We start from the raw sequence: 21,310 nt of genomic DNA on the forward strand, positions 1-21,310 counted from the left end.
GTATATGCATGCATATTTGTTTCTCTGGCTTAAATAGAAAATAAGTAAACGTAATACAAAAATATTTCACTTTCCTATTTCACCATTCTCCTCATTGGTATGTTTGTAACTATCCACTTTTAACCACTACAGCAATTGGTTTTCATTGATGAATCAAACTCTGAGATGACATTAACTTATGCTCAATCTGACTTAAGATGTCAAAAATCTTATTATGTGGTATATGTAAGAAAGGAGTTGGATATCAAAATTGCATTTAAAAATAGGAAAATGAAAGTTAATAAAAAGAAGGAAAAGACTAATTTATCTATTAAAATATAGAGAAGGAATTTTAAAATTTTACAGCTTTCAGTGCCATTTGGATTATTTACTTTGCATGAAGCAAGATCATGTGAAGACTGTTTGCCTTTTATGATGTCACCTTCCATGATAGTTGTTCTGTTATTGGAGATTCTCAGTTCATTACCTGCACAGAATGAGAACTGGAAATTCTATAAGTTATTTTTATTGAGCCAAGTTACCTCTCTTCATAGTATACATTTCGTTAATTATTCCTCTTCAGCAAACTGCTTTAGATGCACATATATCATTTCTAGTCCTTATTTGTACATTTGAAGTAATTCATAATAAAATATTTAATAAAATACATAGAAAAGGATTCAGAACCTGTACTCTTACATTTTAAAATGGCTACTGCAGACACAATTTACTTTTTTTGGATTTTTTTGTTGTTATTTTTAAATTTTTAGTCATTTTCTTTATTTTTTAAATTTATTTCACAATTTATTTCCTTATTTTGGAGTTGTACTGTTTGTTCATGAACCAGTGGCCCTTAATTATTTCAGCTATATAATAAATCTTGATATTTGTTCATGCAAAGTCCACCACCTTAATCTGAGTTGTAGATATCTTCCATTTATTATCCCAGATCCACTGTTTATTATTTTTACCCTGATATCTGGCCAGGAGTTGACTTCTATGGATTCTAGGGACTTCCTTGTCCTCAAGCTTTTCCTTGAATCTGGCCAACAGAGAACTAGGATAGGAGATGAGAGGGAGGGAGGAAAGTGATGATGTCTTATCTTTTTGTACGAGGCTAGATTCATTTTGCTAGTGATTTAGGAAATCCTGAGGAAGACTGTTCTTAGCCCCCTCCCCCTTTCCTAGTACTACTGATGGTTTTGTTAATAAGATTACTCCAGCGGGGAGAATATGTTATGTACAGGTGATCTAAGTAGGAGTTAGGAGACAGTGATTGTTTAGATAACTTATATCTGACTCTGACAGTTCTCTTTCTAAAATTATTTTAATAATTTTACTTTCCCCTCTGAGTAACGTCCAAACTCCTTTCATTGTCAGGACGCCCTTCACAAAAGGAGTGGTGCCCGACCCTCTGACCTCATTTCTTCTGTCCCCGCTACACCAGGCACTTCAGCCCTCTTGCAGTTACTTAGAGATGAGCTTTTTCCTGCCTCATGACCTCGCACCACGTGGCTCTGTCTGCTGATCTTCATAACCCTCCCTCCACCTCAGTGACTCCCCGTTCAAATATCACCCCTCGGAGCAGCTTTGGCTGGTCACTTCAAAGCATCCCGAGTTTCTCTCTAACACCTATTCTGTTTTACTTGGCTTTATAACATGTATCTTTGCTTTGCAATGTTTATCTTGCGTGAACTTTGTTTATTCATTTAATACCTATCTTCTCCAGTACAATATTATCTCTGTAAGGGAAAGGACCTTGGCTTGCTTACAATCACATTTTCTAACCAAGTACCAGTGTAGGCTGTAGTAACTGCTCAATAAACATTTGTTAGATGAAATGCAGTGCCAGGCAAACACATTAATAGATTTGCTGAGCTGGTGTCTGTGCCACCATTCCATTACCCTGTGTCAATCCCTGCACATGTGAGTCAACCTAATTTAAAATCTTCTCACAAATTGGCTTCGGCATAGAAGAGGAGCTCTACTTCCATACTTTTCTAGAACATTTAGAACTACAGTCAGCCCTCCGCATCCACAGATTCAACCAACCATGGTTTGAAAATATTCAGAAAAAAAATTTCCAGAAAGTTCCAAAAAGCAAACCTTGAATTTTCTGAATGCCAGCAACTATTTGCATAGATTTACACTATAATTAGATATTATAAGTCATCTAGAGATGATTTAAATTATATGGGAGGATGTGCATAGGTTATTTGCAAATATCACCTATGCACGGGTCTTGAACATCCTTGGATTTTGGTATCCATTGGGTGTATGTTAAATACAAAATGAAAACTTTCTGGATAGAAAGCTTCAAATTGAAGATATAATAATATAGAAAGGAAACTTTAAATCTGTAATTCCAGATCACCTTATCGAAGACTCAAAAGTAGGTGTTTGCTGTGTAAATTTGGAAGAAAGAAAATAACCTGTCACAGTGCGTAAGATAGGGGTTCAGGGGAGAGTTGATTTTATTGTTCATAATATTTAGAGGAATATGTGTTCACATATGTCCTTAAAAAGCAGTAGAATTGAATATCCTTAAAGCCTTCACTTAATACTCATGATTAGAAGCAAGCAAAATAGTATTCATATTTCATAAAACAGGAAACACAATGAGTAATTCAAGAGCAGAGATATCCATTAACGCAGCATGGATTGTAAATGATTTATATGCAAACAATTTAAAACTTTTCTTAAGTGAAAAAGTTTGTCAGAATGTATTTAAAAATTAAGTAATATATGCATAAGTATATATATGTATATTATTTAATAGAAATATCTATTAAAATGACAAAACAATATACTATGGAAAGACTTACAAAAAACCATTATGATTAGACAAATTTAATCAAACAAAGCAGCAAGAAGAAAGAAGATAGGAATCATCAAACATAAGCCCCAGGAGACCAGGAATTTTTGACTGTACTATTCACTGTTGAATTCACACCTCCTAGAAGAGTGTCTGGCACATAGTAGGCACTCAAAATTATTTCTTGAATGAATGAATAATATCTTAAAAACGAAAAACATAAAAGCAATAAAAAGGAGAAAGAGTATCACTTTATATTACCAAATCAGTGTTTATAAGTAATATGTATGAGTCACAAAGTTTAGATGCTAATTGGCATATAATACATACATCAAAAAAGGTATCATACAAGGAGCTTTTATAAAAATTAAATGTGGATAAAAAAGTTAATGTACCAATATTAATATATAATAAATCAAGGATATAGAAAGGAAAAATATTATTACAATAAAAATTAATCTGTATTTATATGACATAAAAACCAGAGAATGCATCTACATTTGATCATTTATTAAGTCACAAAGAAAAAAAATGGATAGATTATAAATCAGATATTATACTGGTCATATATTTGTACCTCAAGAATAAGAATATTATGATACTAGAAATAAATTTTGAAAATGTACAGATTGCCATTACCACCCCCCTCAAAAAATATTTGGTATTTAAGAATATGTCTTCAATCCATCATTAGAGGAATAAAAACTCAGAACTTGAACAATCATTGAAAAGATTATGAAACCTGGAGCTCTATATATCAAACCTTTATGGATTTATGCCTAAAGTTTTATTTGGGGTAAATTCTTAACTGCTTTTGTTTAAAAAAAATAGAGTATTCACTCAAAAATTTAAAAACATAGAAAAAGACAAAATTTAAAAAAAGACCATCAAAAGACAAAATATTCAATTAAAAAACTAATGCTCTATTATTGCTGCCATTTTCTCAAAAATTTAATAAAAACTGAAAACATTCATTAAATTACAAAATAGTGGGGGTCAAATATTTGGTAATATATTTGGTTATTTTATTTGACAATGTCTTTTGAAAAACATAGGTTAATAACATTGACATAATAAATAGAAAATATGAATAGTCCAAAACTAAAGAAATACAGTTATATATATATATATATATAAATGTTTGCCCCCAGAAAGTTCTGTGATTTGTCATTTGTGTTTGGAGAACTGATTTCTGTACTTTTTAATCATTTAGAATGTTGTTTAACTTCTATAACTGTTGTGTTAGATAAACATGTGAAAAACTAATGAACTTTATTTCGCCCATGAATATGTTTGTACATATTCTTTGTCAAAACATTTATTTATTTTAAAGCTGGAAAATAGCATGTTATTCTTTTCAGTGCTATTGTACAACATTCCCTATATAGATATTTCCAATAATTTTACAGATAATTTGAAAATTATATTTAAGCTTTTAGCATAGTTTTTAAATAATTACATTACCATTCTTTTTTCTTTAGTTGTTAGTAGTAATTCTCAGGAAATCAAATATTGTTCTGTGTATTCAATTTGTAGTTATTAAGTTTTCAAGGGAAGGTGTCCTGAAATAGCTTTTATTCTCATTGGAATATTGATTCTCAAAACAACTCAACTTATTTTAATTTAGCAATTAAAATAGCAATGAAGAGTAAAATTAATAGGAATTTAGCAAATGTATGTGTCTCTGCCTCTTTACTTCCTTCCTCTCAAATCCATAACCCTGTGCTGCCAGCGCACACACAGTTTTGCTTATGAAACCCCTTCCTACTAGGTTGTGATAATTTCACTGAAAGAATTAAAAACACCAGGACAGAATAGTTAAAAATATAGCTCTTGACAAAAGGTCAAACACGCTATAATGTTAAAAAATAGTTTCCCCAATTCTTTCAATATCATTTTATAGTTTAATTATTTAGAATATTTTCAAGCAATTTTTAACATTAAAGAGAATATGTTAACCTATTTAAGTCCTTCTGCTTTCTAATATGTGAAATAATTTATCTATATTTGAAGCTCATTTATTATTTTTAGTATTTTTTTGAAAGTTAGAAGCTATAATCATGACCTATCTTGATTAATAACGATGCTCAATGAACTTTAATCCTGTAAATAGGACATTTTCAATGGAAACAGCCGTGTTATTCATAATCATTGTTACACCAGTAACAGTCTGATTGTAATATTTATGTTAGTGGCCCAGTCACTATTATGTTTGATAAAATTAGACAATCAGTGCTTTATGAAGATTAAGATTGTATCAGAGAGTTTCAAAAGAATGAGAGAGGAAGGTCTCCAGACGGGTATCTTTTAATTTCCTTCCTAGAGCCTAAAAGTAGAACCAGTAGAAACTTTACAGGAATGAATAATTCTTTTCCTGTATCTATCAGTGTCCTAATTTAGGGCAGTCTTCAACTGGTAGGGTGCTTCTAGCTGGTCTATTTCACTTATAAGAGTCAGAAAGAGCATATTGTATGGCCTACATTTTTGTTTGTTTGTGGTTATAAAAATAACCCCATAATTACAAATGGAGAGTTGAATCCATGTTTTGCGGACTGATTCGTTTATTGAATGTTGTGAATTATTGTTTTGATGAAAAGGATTCAATTATCTGTTAACTTATTGGAATTCTATGGATCTGAGTGCCTATGAATGTTTGAACATGAATAAGTAAAATTGTAGGGCTAAGTATATGTTTCTTTAGTCAATATTGCAAAGCCTACCACATGCCTGGAACATAGATATTTCTCAGTGTTGTCTACATTCTTCTGGAGACAGAGACCCTAATATAAGCTGAAATTGCAATTTTAAAAAATCATAACTTATTTTTTATTGATGAATGGGAAAAAAGGTATTTAGTTCTTTGTACTATACCATATCGTAATTTAAACTAAGCTAAATAATGCATGCACAACCCTGTTTTTTCTATCTGGTTCCCTATCAACCTCTTTCATTTCTAGTTTTATTCTGTGTAAGTACTAAGTAGATCCTAAACTTTTTTTAACCTGAAGTTTGGTAAAAGAGTGGAATTAAAAGAAAATAATCCTCTAAGGTATGAGGCCTATCTTAATTTGGGCTTCTATTTCTCACACTCATTACTCACATTTCCAGAGGCTGGAGGTCTGAGGTCAGGGTGCCAGCATGGTTGGGTTCTTAGTAAGGCCCTCTCCCTAGTTTATGGATGGCCGTCTCCTCTGTGTATCCTCACATGGTGGAGAGAAAGAAAAGGCTACCTCTCTCCCTCTTATAAGGACGCGTATCTCACGTGGGCTCCACTGTCATGACCTAATTACCTCCCAAAAACTCACCTTCAAATAGCATCACATTAGGGCTTCAATGTATGAATACTGGGGGGACACAAATATTCAATCCATAGTAGAGCCCATAGGTAAAGAGAAATATGCAGCAAAACATGTGTGCAAACATATTGCTATTTTCTTTACGTTTTTTTTGGTTTTTCTCCCCATTACTTAGATCAGGTTTTAGAAATAGATAGGTGATATTTTAGGTATCACTTACTGACTTTGTGGACCCCTGGGCTTAATATGACAGCATAAGAGATGGGATTGTGGCTCCAAAGAAGAAAATGACATTTGATGGAAAGGTACTACCATGGATCTACAGAAATAATGTTAAAAATGTTAGAATTTATGTCTTAAGAAATCAATTTATTTACTTCGATTATATGAATTTAAAGATGATGCTACTAATTTTTAGTGATAAAGCTGCCTTTAGAAGTTTGTAAAATTCAGCTTTTCAAGCGTAGAACAGGTAATATATCTGGGGAAAGAGTAAAAGAGTCAAGGAAATTCAAAATTATAAAGAGGGATTCTATATTGTGTTGGAAGAAATAAGAACAGATTGTAAAAAATAATTCTATAGCTGTGACGAAGAGATAGTTAAGAGATAAAATAATTGATCCCCTGAATGCTGCCATTTAATCCTTATACCAATTCAGCTGTAGAAGTTGTTTTTATTTAATAATTTATATCAAAAGCAGGTCATTCATTTTTTAAGTAAACATTACATTGAAGTTTTACTTAATTCCAGAAGTTTCTTGAGGCACTAAAGACATATCTGTTAGAGAAACAGTTGACCTGAATTCAACTTTTCCAGATAGAAGATTTGCAAATTATATATAGACCACCCTGATAATAACCATGTGTAAAAAGGAAAGATTACTAGATTACTTCAGGGTAAACTAAGAAGAAATGAATAGATAGCCCCTTTCATGCTTTGTATTCATGTGCAGCTCTGTTGAGCTAAGATGAAAGGCAGAGGGAGACTGGGAAGGAACATCGGAAGAGTGAAACAATGATATGCCTTTCCTGTGTGATGCTGTCAAATTGCCTTATCTTCTTGGGCATCTGTAAATCTCACAGTGCTGTCCTGGGAATTCAGTGAGACATTTTAATTCAGTCAGTGTTTATTGAGCACCAGCTGTGGACCAAATACTCTTGTAGATAACGGAGAATATAATGCTCCCTGAGGTAGACTGGGTCCCATCCTTTTGAGGTTTATACTCAGGTGATAAATACAGACATTGCACCCTAGGACTGGGAAAGTGCGGGGCCCACTGGAGCTTAAGAAGTAGGGTGCCACTGATGACTTCCAGGAAAAAGAGATGTCTAAGTAGAGACAAAATGATGAGCAGGGATCCATCAAGCAAAAGGAAGGAGGGAGAGGAAGCAGAAAGCAAAGTACTTTGTAAACGAGAGTATACTGCTCAAGATAAAAAGTGTACTAATTACGGTCGTTCTAAAAACTTGTCAGGCAGAGTAAAATTTAGTTTCCTTAAATACTTTTACAGCTTCAGTATCAAATATACCCTTTAAAAGGAGAGCCTCTACAAGTTTAATCACTGCATTTGATAATCTCAGAACAATGGTTGTCTACTGAGAGTTTTTATGCATCTTTCTCACTATACAGACCCCAGAATAATGTTTTCAATGAAAAAACGTGCAAAATTGTTAAATCAGTTACGTTAACTACACTGTATTTAGTATAGTTAGGTGCTGAATGGTTTTGTAGTTATTAGCAGAAATAAGATTTTCAGGGGAAGCAGAAATAATATAAACAAAATGGAATAATATTTTCATTCCTAAATGTTAATGTTATCTGTCACATCTTTGGCTATTTGTAATGTTAATCCTCCCAACAAAAAGCCTTCAGCCTCTGTCAGATACAGCTTTTTTATTATTTTGCATAGGAAAAATATTTTAAAAAATAAGTTTATGGCAAGAAGCAGGAACAATTGGGCAGTAGTCTAATGTAAGTAATTTCATGGGGAAAATCACACATAGGTAGAGATTGAATGTGTGGCATTGCCTGCAGTTCAAAAGTGTAAAGAATTTGGCAAAACGAGCCCTTACATATCTGATGTAGAAATGCACACGTTTCCACTATTTGAATCTAGTTTCTTCCTCCAGCTCTCCCTCAACAAAGCAGGAACAATAAATGATAAATGTAGATCACATAAATGGATAACTTTAATAATTTAAGGTTTTAATCTTACATGGAAAGTTGCAACAATTATTCTTATTGCCTTCAGAACTCCCTTTTGCAAGGAAAGCCGTGTAGTTGAACAGGGATAGAAAAGAGCCAGAGAAGACATAAGTGATTGTATTTGTCATCTTTTAATTACCATATTATCTTAGACTGTGCTTTATTAGTGTTTTGACAACTGACTTATCACTGAAAAGATTTTTTCAACATTAGTTGTAAAGTGAGCATTTCAGCAAGACTTGTGCTTATTTTGCACAGGATAGATCTTGTCATACTTCATTTGCTTCTTTACTCGGAGTGAGTGTGTGTGTGTGTGTGTGTGTGTGTGTGTGTATGAGTGTGTGCTTTCCCTTTATGTTTCCTAGATTTAAAAAATAGATACATTCGAGTATTAATTACTTTAAGACAAGCGTTTGTAAACTTAACCGAATTTTCCTCTGGCTGCCTTTATAAAAAAAAAAAATTGATGGGTTATATCTTAATATACCCCTCAACTCTAAAATCTAAGTTGATTTAAAAAGGAAGAATTTAAAGCCATAGTTTTGTTTCATAGTTTTTTGGTACTACTTTTCTGCATTCTTCTGACTTTAACGTTCTCCCTCCTGCTGCCCACTTTCTTTCTACTTTTCCAAAAAAAAAAGGAATATTTCTTATACCTGAGTATCACCCAACCTCACATTCAGAATTATGTATAATTCTAAAACAGACAAACAAAACTAATTGCAGTACCATGATTATTGGTGGTCGATTTCTATAATGAGTCACACATGTGCCCTCCTATGTCAGTAAGACTACATTACTCCTTACCTCACAGATGCATGGTGAGGATAATATGGGAGAATACAGGGAGTGCCTGACTCATAAATATTTGTTTTCTAGTTTTTAATCCAATAGTCTAAAAGTTTCCAATTTCTCACTTTTAAAGTGAATTGATGCTTTCATCTTTTTCTTCTATACAAAAATTACTTGTAATCAACTGTTTCATTCTGAATGGCCTTCTCATATTAAATAAAGTGTACATTCCCAGTATCAATTTCTAGTTGAATCCCAACCATTGAGTCTTGATTGTATCTGTAATTTTATGTTTACGTTCCTTTGTTAAAATCGGAGTACTTTGTTCTTCATCACATGCTCTCGGTATATAGACAGCAGAGTCCATAGAAAGTTTTTTCTGAAGCCATTTCCTGTTATAATTACCATACAAATTACTGGGCATGTCTGTCTTGATTATACTTTCTTCATCACTCCACATATCCTTCTTGGTATCTGGTTGAATAATTTTATCTGGGACTTTTTCCCTCTCTCTGATTTCTAATTTGAATCTGAGTCTTATTGATGAAATTGGCAAGTTTCCAGGCAGACATTTCCTTTCTGCTCCTCATTAGAAGCTCTCAGGTGCCTCAGCCAACTGCCTATCACTCTGGGTTTATTCGTGGATGAAAAGCCAAATCACATTAAGTGCTGCCAGTCAGCAATTTAGCCAGATATTCATACCCGACAGCATCTTTTATCTCCCAAAGTTCCAACTTCCACTGGAAGCAAGGATGAAAATGCCACTTGTGTCCCAAGGTTCTTCATCTCCGAAAAAGGATGTAGGAGAGTTAGAACCCCAGTATTGTTTTCTACCAGTCCGCATTCAGAGGATGTCTTCAGATCTCTAAAGTATTTTATTTTGCATGTTATTTTATTTCAGCCTCTTAACAATAGTGAGTTAAGGGGGGAATCATTGTTCTGGTTTATCAAATGAGAAAATAGGTGGGGTGGTGAAGTGATTTGCCCAAAATGTCACAGACAGTTAAAGGCAGAAAAGATGCAGAATCCAGATCAGACACTCACCTTCATATCCAAGCACTGTCTTTTCAGCATAGAAATGGCTCCTACTTTTTTTTTTCCCTGTCAACTACCGCTTATGTTCACCCACAGATACCATGTTTTTAAACATTTCTCTACCAACCCTCATTTATTAAGTTATGATTAATGTCCCACTCTTGCTAATCAAGCATGTATAACTTCCAATCAGAATTTCTGATGAACATGAGCTAACCAGAGTAAATAAAAAGAAGTTAAATAGTGGTGATAATTTTGTAACATATAGAATATCGAATCTCTCTGTGGTGCACCTGGAATTAACATAGTGTTGTAGATCAATTATACTTGAATTTTAAAAAATTAAATAAACCCAGCCCAAAGAAATGAATATTTACATTAGTCCTTATATAAGTAAATGTAAACTTTCCTTGAGGTTTTTGAACATTTTGGAAATGACCAAAATTTGTTTCTAACCTAGGCGACCTCACCCACTTACCAGTGGCCCCAAGAGCAATGTGTTTAACCCTGCTCACGTACCATCAGTTGATATTAGTCCTGGAATTCGAATTTTAAAATACTTGTACAATGTTTTACCCAGTATCTTAGCTGAAAATGTGTAACATCTTAGGTGAGAAAAAGTCAGAAATTACTAAGAAGATCCTCAGCAAAGCTGAAATATCAACTATGTATATTGTTTTGGCAAGTCCAAGTGTCCAAATGAATTTTAATACTTCTTGTTGTTGTCTTTCTGGTGAATTCTTTTTTATAGTGGCACTATGGAGGATCTCCTAGCTTGACTATAACGACACCTGAAATGGGCCAATCACTGAAGGTTGTTAATGACAAATATAAAGAGCTAATCAATCAGAATCAGGTTTCCCGCTGAAACCAGCTGTCATAACAATCCTTGTCAACAGAGCACTCCAGGAAGCCGCAACATCTCCATGAATTTAGCACAGGACCTTGTACCTATTTTTCCCCTGTTCTAAGTATCACTACTTTTGTGTTGCTGACGGTGTTTGTGATATAATTCACATAGAATTCATACAGATTCTAATCCTCATTGTCATTGCAACCCATTGATTGATCTTTTTGGCAAAAAAAAAAAAAAAATTCAGTTATATGTTGCTGCATCATGAACCACCCCAAAACTTAGTAGCTTGAAACAACAACATTCATTGGCTCATGAATTTACAATTTGGGCAGGTGGATGTCAATGGCTCCTTTCTGTTTCACGTGGCATCAGGTGGAGCAGGTCAACCTGGGATGAAAGAGCCTCTTCCGAGAGGTTTCCTCCCAGGGCTGGCAGGTCGATGCTGCTGTCAGCTCGGCTGGGGCCTCGGTTCCCCTTCATGTGGGCCTCCCCGTGGTCCTCTCCGTAGGCCTCCATCAGCATCTCATAATCCACACCGTGCCACATCCCTGTAATGCTATTGGTCAAGGCGGTCACAGAGCCCGCCCAGTTTCAAGAGACAGAGACATAGACTCCACCTCTCAATGGGAAGCGTGTCAAAGAATCTGTGGTCATCTTTAATTCACCATGATATTTGTATTCAAGACAAGAGATGAGAGATGAGGAAGTATAACTGGTTATGGTGGCAGCCTATCCAGTCTGCAAACATTTAGCCATCATTCACCAAAGGTCCTGCCAGATAGAAAGCTAGGAATTTTGTTATGTAATCCCTTTAGTGATTTAAATTTTTGCATGTAAATTAGACAACTTAAGCAAGTAAAATGACTATTTATAAAAATATTTCAAGTATACACATCTGAATAAGTTTCTTAAAGATTTAGACTTTAAAATTTTAATCTATATATGCAGAAACGAAACAGGTTTTTGTAAACATATCACATATAAATTCATTAAAAATTATGATAGATTATAGTGACAGAAATTGGTAAACAAAAGTACTTGTATTTCCCATAAACATGTTTACACATAGAGGATTTTGTGGTCTGATATGTATATAGTTAACCTAAATGCATACTTCATATTTTCTGCACTGTAGGATCTATTTCTGTGCTGGGAGAAAGAGGTGATATTTTGCTCCCTTTACTCTTCTACCTAAGACTGGTATAAAATGTGTTGCTTCATATGTTCTTTTATAATGATACGCAAGGCATCCTAATACATTCCTTTTGGTTTATTTAATTTGGGTCTTTGGATTTTATAGATTTGACTGGCAGATCCCTTCCAGGGAAAATGTAACATGCTGAAGGAAGAAAATCAGAAAATCTAGTGACGCAATGTATTTTTTCTTCCAGGAGGAAAACAAATTTTCTCTCTCCTGCAGTAGAACCATATGCAGGTTTAGAAAAGGACATTTCTAAGTGGGCAGAGTACGTGTGGCCTATGTGCCTAGCTTCCTATCTGGCGAGAAGCTTAGTGAATGATGGCTAATGTGTGAAGACTGGCCACCATAACCAGTTTATACTACCTGTCTGTTTAGTATGGTCTTCAAGGAATCTAAATATCATTCCTACCATCATACATTTCTACCTTCAGGGATTATTTGTGTGTCTGTGAGTTGAGGGTTAATATGCTAAGCTCCCAAACAAATGGCTGACTGTAGGGGAAGAAGCCCTAAATCAAGAGGTAAAAAGATGTTATAGGTGGCCGCTTCCATTTTTTGGAAAACAGATGCTAACGAGCTATGAGACACTCACAAACTGAGGTTACTTGCATTGAATATGAAACGAATCTATGCTAACACTTAGGAGAATTTAATATTTTGGCTGTCCTTTAAACTACGTTCTTGAAATATTTGTTGATTATTTATGTAGGGAAGATGGTAGCTCACCTCCGAAGGTGTTTAAGCGAGCTGTTGTCATTCAATTACAACTCATTGGTGACCTCGTGCTCCACACCAAGCAACTCTCCAAACCATTTCTTCCGAACACTTGTAAACATTTACCTGGAAAGGGCATAAAGTAAAAGGCATTAAAAAAAAACAATATTTTTTCTGTCTCCTAAATTTCCAGTGACATATTAATGCCTTGGGGATATTTTAGTGCTCTGGGCAACTGTTCCTTAACCCAGGTCAGTCTACAAAATAGGGGCCAAATTGCTGTATGTGGGAATCAATACCCTGCAAAGTCTGTCTCTGTTTATATTTCCAAGTTAATCTTCTGTTCCTAATCCCTCTTGTACCCTCTGCTTTAGCAATTTTTAACTCTAAGGTTAATTTGTTTTCTGTTGTTCTTTTAACCAGTTGTTTTCTCATGCCTTTGCACAAGAAAGTTTTTGAGCTTGGAATACAGATGCCACAGTTGTTCACCATGAAAAATAAATAAATTTACAGTGACAACTTTGAACAGTTTCTTCAACTGTACATCCCCTTTGCAGAGTTAGTTTTGCCTTTCAATCTGCTATGTTTTTATTACCTTGTACCTACCTCTATAAGAGCAGATAGTAAAATTTCTTTAATACTTAATTGCCTGACTCTTTGAAGAAAACTTATTTTTATGTAGGTTATCTTTATATTCCCATCAGTAACCATATAACTGGTGCTCAATAAATATGAATGAATTGTTTGCTGATGGCTGACCTTAAGAATATTTAATAATTGAGAAGTTGAGAATTCTGAAGAAATCCTTGAAAACACGATAGAAATTGTCAGTCCCAAAGTTGGTTTGTGAGCAGTTATTCTTTGCCTAGGTTACCATATGCTCCTAGGTATTTTAAATTACTATAAAATAATTCTCTGGTGTTTGTATTGTATTTGGAATCATATCTATAGAGAAGAGATTTTCCTTCTTACACCGCAATGGTTCTTATACTATAAAGAAAGAAGAACAAATAGTCCTAAATCTAATATTTTAGCTTAAGATTTATGTCTTCAAGAAATTTACAATTTATTCAACTGTATTACGCTTTTATTTTTCTTTCTTAAGTCATTTCTTTATATTGCAAAGCCTTCCAAATCAAAATCATTTTGACTGACTTTTACTGAGATTCGCCTATGATCTAAAAGTACAAATAACAGGAAACGATATAAGAGCTCTATGTGTTGAGTACAGTTAACCTCATAACCAAATTATATATATCTGTAGTTATACAGACACGAGATTGACACTCTTTGCTACACGTGAATTTAGAGCCATTTGGAAATACATAAAAATATTACTAGATGAAAGATCGCTCTTAGATGAATATGATAGCATTATGGACACATTTAATTTTCTAGAGAAAAGAGCTCCTTTTTTGAAAAGTGAAATGCAGTGGGATACCCTCAAATTTTTCATACTTAAAAAGTTAACTCAGTACCTCCTGGTTCCCAGGGACATGATTAAAGTTCTTTTGAATACCAAATCTTGGCAGAATAAATGCCCATTTCCACATTAGTGGGTGTAACTATTTGATGTAATCAGACTTACTAAGGTATATGTCTATGGAAATTTATCATAAAATGTTGTGCTTTCATATCTGCTGGAGATCTGGGTATGAATTAAGAATTCAAGTAAGACCTTGAGTGATCAGTTTGCTTCCTCCAAGAACTGAGTTATTCTCTCCAACATTAAGGTAATCTATTGGGATACATTATATGTAATGCCATAAATATAGACAACTTTACGTCTAAAAGACAAATTGAGCTTCAGAGTGGCAGAAGAGGGTTCAGAATCACATTACAATCCAGACTGATTAATTTACACATCTAACAAAAATAACTTCATCTCTTAGACTTTGGTTTTCTATAACTTACTGTCACCCCACTCACCCCTCACCTACACATACCCTTCCAGGCAATGCCTGCTTCTTGTTCCTGCAGGAGTGACTTCCTGTTTCTCTCTTTTACCTGGATGACACCTACTTATCCATCATGCCAGGGTACATTCTTTTATAGACTTGCCTCCCTAATCCTCCCCCCGCCCCACACACACACACACACTCAGTTTAGGTACTTGATTTTCCTCTGTTTTTCATAATATCTTGTGAATATCTATTTCTACATTTAACCCTTTGCATTATAATTATTATTATTTTTACATTTCTCAGCCACTATGCTTTGAACTCTTGAGGGCTAGACTGTGTCTTCATAGAATGTAATCTGACTGATGAACAAACCAAACATCAGGTAGAATAGAAAACTAAACCCCAGCCAAGTACAATAAGAAAATACAATCTTTTGCTTAAACAATTCTGATCATTGGGTTAATTGGATTATGTTCTGTTAAAGTATAATTTTAATAAGGTAAAATGATGACTTCTAGACAAATAGAAAATAAACACTAGTCTAAGATTTCATTTAGCTTATTAGTTAATCAGGGGACTTTTAAGATGTTGAAACTGGACCACGGTGTATGTAAGGAGTTAGGTATATACAGAGCATTTAATAAATGTATATTAAAATAATATTTTTGGCTGAGATATAAAACTGGGTAATGTGTAATGGAGAAATAAACTATAAACTGTCAGGTTATCTATACCACTGGACAGAGATTAGTTTTATAATCAGTGCAAGTAACCTCAGTTTGTGAGCGTCTCTACTAGCAAAAATCTCCAAGTCACTCTCTTACTCTCAGCCATCACAGAGGTGTCTGTAAAATAACCTAGTAAACATGGCACGGAGAAGATAAGCAGTGCTCTGTTTTGCCTACTTTCAAGTTCCGGACAGAAACTTACCCTGGCACTTCTTATTAAGCTGAGGGTCTCAAAATGGAATGCCAACACACATCCGAAGGCATTTGAGGTAACGGAATGAGGTGGGCCATTTGTGAATTTGGAGCCCAACATTGCCAAATATGTGGGTGTTTTAAGAGATTCCTGATATCAGAATTTTAGTACAAGATATCATGTTTCTAAAATGTTGACAATAAATTAAAGATATTTTTTTAACTGGGTCAAACCATCCTGTTTATGATTTTTGAAGACTGAGAACCACCAGCCTGAGATCTCTGTGGCAGAATCCAGCAATAATACAACTGGGTTTCACACATTGACTTCTTGCTCAGTACACACAGCAAATGTTTTTTCTTAGCCTTCAGGGAACATCTCAGCTCTGGAAACTTTTGAGATCCAAAGTTTTCCCTTAAAAATTTGTCTCTGCCATTTCTTAGTACATACCAGTGATGACCATCTCTCACAGCTATTTTCTACTAAAGCAGTATCTCAGAGAGTAATAGTTCCACCCACCCATCTTATAAAATCAGTTGACTGTAGTGAAAATTTCAAGTTAGGCTCATTATTTCAAGTCTATAAGAGATATAGTTGTGTAAGTTTAGTATGTTTTTAAGAATTTTATATGTTTCCCTGGAGAGTGGAGAAGAAAAAGCTTTGGAGCATGCCTCAATTTTTTGCCATAATTTTATGTAAGGAAGATATATTTTAATATCTAGAGGTACAACTCAGTGAATGTCAGTTACAAATGGTTTGGGATGTATAAATTTCATTAGCATTCCAGAAGTAAGTTAGAGCTGCTCTTAAGTAATGATTCTTAAAATTAATCATATAATAAGGCACATGGAAGCCCTAGTACTCTTGTTGATAGATCGTTAAAAGATTGAGATGCAAAATTAAGTACAAACTGTGTATAACTTATTGATGACTCAGAAATGATCTTCTGTGTTTTAACAGAACTGCACAGTATTTTCTGAAGATTTAGGGATTTATGGGATAAAAAAGTAGAGACTATCCATCATCACTGAAACTAGCCAGAAAGGTACAATTTTTAAAATATTTTATTATTTTTCCATTTGTTTCTTAGCTAAGTATAAAAATACAGAGCAAAGAAATCACTTAGGATTAGGATCTAAGACGTATGTATTAATTAGAATTGTCAAGATAAAAAATTTTGTGTGTTTGCTTTTCCTGGTTAACAGAGTTTCAAGCACTTTATTTTCTTTTATTTTTTTATTGAAGTATAGTTGATTTACAATGTTGTGTTAGTTTCTGGTGTAGAGCAAAGTGATTCAGTTTTTTTTATATATATATATATATATATATATAATATTTATATATATATTCTTTTTCATTATGGTTTATTACAGAATACTGAATATAGTTCCCTGTCAAGCACTTTATTTTAAATAAGTTTTGCTACTGGTATTTTAAAACTAAACTTCTCTTACTTCCTAAGGAAATGAAATCTCTGGTGTGTGTATGTGTTTAAATAGTCTGATTGATGATTAAAAACTACCCTACTATACTTGCAAGCTGCATTGGAATATATATCTATAAGATATCAGAACATGTTCATCTTCATCTTTGCGGTAGCTGGTTTCCAAGATGGCCCCCACTGATCCTCCCAGTCTTCATAACTGTGTGTGGTCCCCTCCTACACTTAATCTGTGACTTGCTTTAACCAGTAGAACGCTGTACTGGGAGTAGTGACACTGTACGCTTTCCAGACCTAAACTTAAAAGGGCCTGGCCCCTTCCACTTCTGTGCTTTGGGGATCCCTGAAAACCTTTATCAGAAATCCAATTACTCTGCTGGAGCGATCACATGAAAGAGACACTGCAAAGGGAAGCACGTCTGCCCAGGCGCTAAATCTATGATGACACAATCTTAGATGCCCCAGCTCTGCTAAATCATGTCCAAATTCCTGACTTACAGAGTCACAGGAAATAATACAATGGTTTAATGTGAAGCCTCTAAATCTTGCCTAGTTTGTTATGCAGCAATAACCAAAACAATTTTTTTCAACATGAACAGTCCCAGATTTATTGACACACCATGAGAGATCAATTTTACCAGCACTGTAAAGCTGTTTTGAGAATTGTCTAGAAAAACAGTGTACAGCAGTTAAATTTTAAAACATCCCTCTTATTTCACTATAATGTTTGATTGGCCAGTTATTTTTCATTTGCTTTTTCTACCTTCTTGCTCCCATCTTGAACAATCCACTGAAACCTATTTTGTAAAATCATCTTTGTCTCCTCATGGTAGATCCAAGGAACACATTTTAAGTGAGTAACTTATTTGACCTTACAGGGCACTGGACGCTTTCCCTTTATTCTCAGATTCTTAAAATATCTTCTCCCTGAATTTCTTCCAAGCTCTTTGTCCAGCTTTTCTCAGCCTCCTTCGTGGACCTGCCTTTTCTAGAGAGTGTTGGTATTTCCCAAAGGTTAGTTCACTGCTTTCTCTTCTCATACCACACATTCTTCTTAAATAATTTTCGTTAGGCTTCAAACACATGTTGCTGACTTCCAAAATTCCGTCTCGATTCTAGCCCCCTCTGCTCAGCTCCAGAAACACATACTCAGTTGCCTACAGGACACATTTTTTTTAAAAATTAATTAATTAATTAATTTTTAAAATTAATTTACTTATTTTTGGCTGTGTTGGGTCTTCGTTTCTGTGCGAGGGCTTTCTCTAGTTGCGGCAAGCGGGGGCCACTCTTCATCGCGGTGTGCGGGCCTTTCACTGTCACGGCCTCTCTTGTTGCAGAGCACAGGCTCCAGACGCACAGGCTCAGTAGTTGTGGCTCATGGGCCTAATTGCTCCGCGGCATGTGGGATCTTCCCAGACCAGGGCTCAAACCCGTGTCCCCTGCATTGGCAGGCAGATTCTCAACCACTGCGCCACCAGAGAAGCCCTACAGGACACATTTATAGGACTTTACTTCAGGGTCCTGAAACCAACATACTCAAAAAGAATTCATGCCCGTCCCTCATCATGTGCCAGGTCAGACGCCCAGCTTGCTCCTGCTCTGTATTGAAAACTTAGAAGTAGAGCCTCCAGCCACAAAAGCCAGAAACCAGATTCATTTTTTTTTTTTCTTTCTTAGAGTATAATTGCTTTACAATGGTGTGTTAGTTTCTGCTTTATAACAAAGTGAATCAGCTATATATATAAATATATCCCCATATCTCCTCCTTTTTGCATCTCCCTCCCACCCTCCCGATCCCACCCCTCTAGGTGGTCACAAAGCACCAAGCTGATCTCCCTGTGCTATGCGGCTGCTTCCCAGTAGCTATTTATTTGACATTTGGTAGTGTATATATGTCCATGTCACTCCCTCAGTTTTTCCCAGCTTACCCTTCCCACTCCCTGTGTCCTCAAGTCCATTCTCTATGTCTGCATCTTTATTCCTGTCCTGCCCCTAAGTTCTTCAGAACCATTCTTTTTTTTTTTTTTTTTTTTTTTTTAGATTCCATATATATGTGTTAGCATATGGTATTTGTTTTTCTCTTTCTGACTTACTTCACTCTGTATGACAGACTCTAGGTCCATCCACCTCACTACAAATAACTCAATTTTGTTTCTTTTTATGGCTGGTAATATTCCATTGTATATATGTGCCACATCTTCTTTATCCATTCATCTGTCGATGGACAGTTAGGTTGCTTCCATGTACTGGCTATTGTAAATAGAGCTGCAATGAACATTGTGGTACATGAATCTTTTTGAATTATGGATTTCTCAGGGTATATGCCCAGTAGTGGGATTGCTGGGTCGTATGATAGTTCTATTTTTAGTTTTTTAAGGAACCTCCATACTGTTCTCCATAGTGGCTGTATCAATTTACATTCCCACCAAGAGTGCTACAGGGTTGCCTTTTCTCCACACCCTCTCCAGCATTTACTCTTTGTAGATTTTTTTGATGATGGCCATTCTGATCGGTGTGAGGAGATACCTCATTGTAGTTTTGATTTGTATTTCTCTAATGATTAGTGATGTTGAGCATCCTTTCATGTGTTTGTTGGCCATCTGTATATCTTCTCTGGTGAAATGTCTATTTAGGTCTTCTGCCCATTTTTCGATTGGGTTGTTTGTTTTTTTGATATTGAGCTGCATGAGCTGCTTGTATATTTTGGAGATTAATCCTCTGTCAGTTGCTTCATTTGCAGATATTTTCTCCCATTCTGGAGGTTGTCTTTTCATCTTGTTTATGGTTTCCTTTGCTGTGCAAAAGCTTTTAAGTTTCATTAGGTCCCATTTGTTTATTTTTGTTTTTATTTCCATTTCTCTAGGAGGTGGGTCGAAAAGGATCTTGCTGTGATGTATGTCATAGAGTGTTCTGCCTATGTTTTCCTCTAAGAGTTTTATAGTGTCTGGCCTTCCATTTAGATCTTTAATCCATTTTGAGTTTATTTTTGTTTATGGTGTTACGGAGTGTTCTAATTTCATTCTTTTACATGTAGCTGTCCAGTTTTCCCAGTACCACTTATTGAAGAGGCTGTCTTTTCTCCCTTGTATATTCTTGCCTCCTTTATCAAAAATAAGGTGACCATATGTGCATGGGTTTATCTCTGGGCTTTCTATCCTGTTCCATTGATCTATATTTCTGTTTTTGTGACAATACCATACTGTCTTGATGACTGTAGCTTTGTAGTATAGTCTGAAGTCAGGGAGCCTGATTCCTCCAACTCTGTTTTTCTTTCTCAAGATTGCTTTGGCTATTCGGTGTCTTTTGTGTTTCCATACAAATTGTGAAATTTTTTGTTCTAGTTCTGTGAAAAATGCCATTGGTAGTTTGATAGGGATTGCATTGAATCTGTAGGTTGCTTTGGGTAGTATAGTCATTTTCACAATGCTGATTCTTCCAACCCAAGAACATGGTATATCTCTCCATCTGTTTGTATAATCTTTAATTTCTTTCATCAGTGTCTTATAGTTTTCTGCATGCAGGTCTTTTGTCTCCTTAGGTAGGTTTATTCCTAGGTATTTTATTCTTTTTGTTGCAGTGGTAAATGGGAGTGTTTCCTTAATTTCTCTTTCAGATTTTTTATCATTAGTGTATAAGAATGCAAGAGATTTCTGTGCATTAATTTTGTATCCTGCTATTTTACCAAATTCATTGATTAGCTCTAGTAGTTTTCTGGTAGCATCTTTAGGATTCTCTATGTATAGTATCATGTCATCTGCAAACCGTGACAGCTTTACTTCTTCTTTTCCAATTTGGATTCCTTTTATTTCTTTTTCTTCTCTGATTGCTGTGGCTAAAACTTCCAAAACTATGTTGAATAATAGTGGTGAGAGTGGACAACCTTGTCTTCTTCCTGATCTTAGAGGACAGATTCATTCTTCACCTCTCTTCCTTTCACTCTCCCTGCATTGACCCTCTGCCCCATGGCTCATGTCTTAAATTTTCGCCTGAGGTTATGTGTTAGTAGTCGGGTTCATTTCTACCTAACAATGCCTGATAAAATAGGGTGGGCTGCAGTTGAGAATATGCAATAGATGATGATTGACTTATGCTGTCCACACATAACCACCTGGAGCCTCCAACCAGCTCCAGATAGACAGGTTGAGTGAAG

General features: G+C 35.0%; 1 protein-coding gene across 1 annotated transcript in view; it reads left to right on the top strand.

Annotated features, from left to right (window-relative positions):
• CNTNAP2 (contactin associated protein 2) overlaps nucleotides 1-21,310 on the top strand; it is a 1,784,833-nt gene that overhangs the window by 424,663 nt on the left and 1,338,860 nt on the right. The window lies entirely within an intron of this gene.

This window comes from Eschrichtius robustus, chromosome 8, assembly GCF_028021215.1.
Source record: "Eschrichtius robustus isolate mEscRob2 chromosome 8, mEscRob2.pri, whole genome shotgun sequence".
Taxonomy (NCBI): domain Eukaryota; kingdom Metazoa; phylum Chordata; class Mammalia; order Artiodactyla; family Eschrichtiidae; genus Eschrichtius; species Eschrichtius robustus.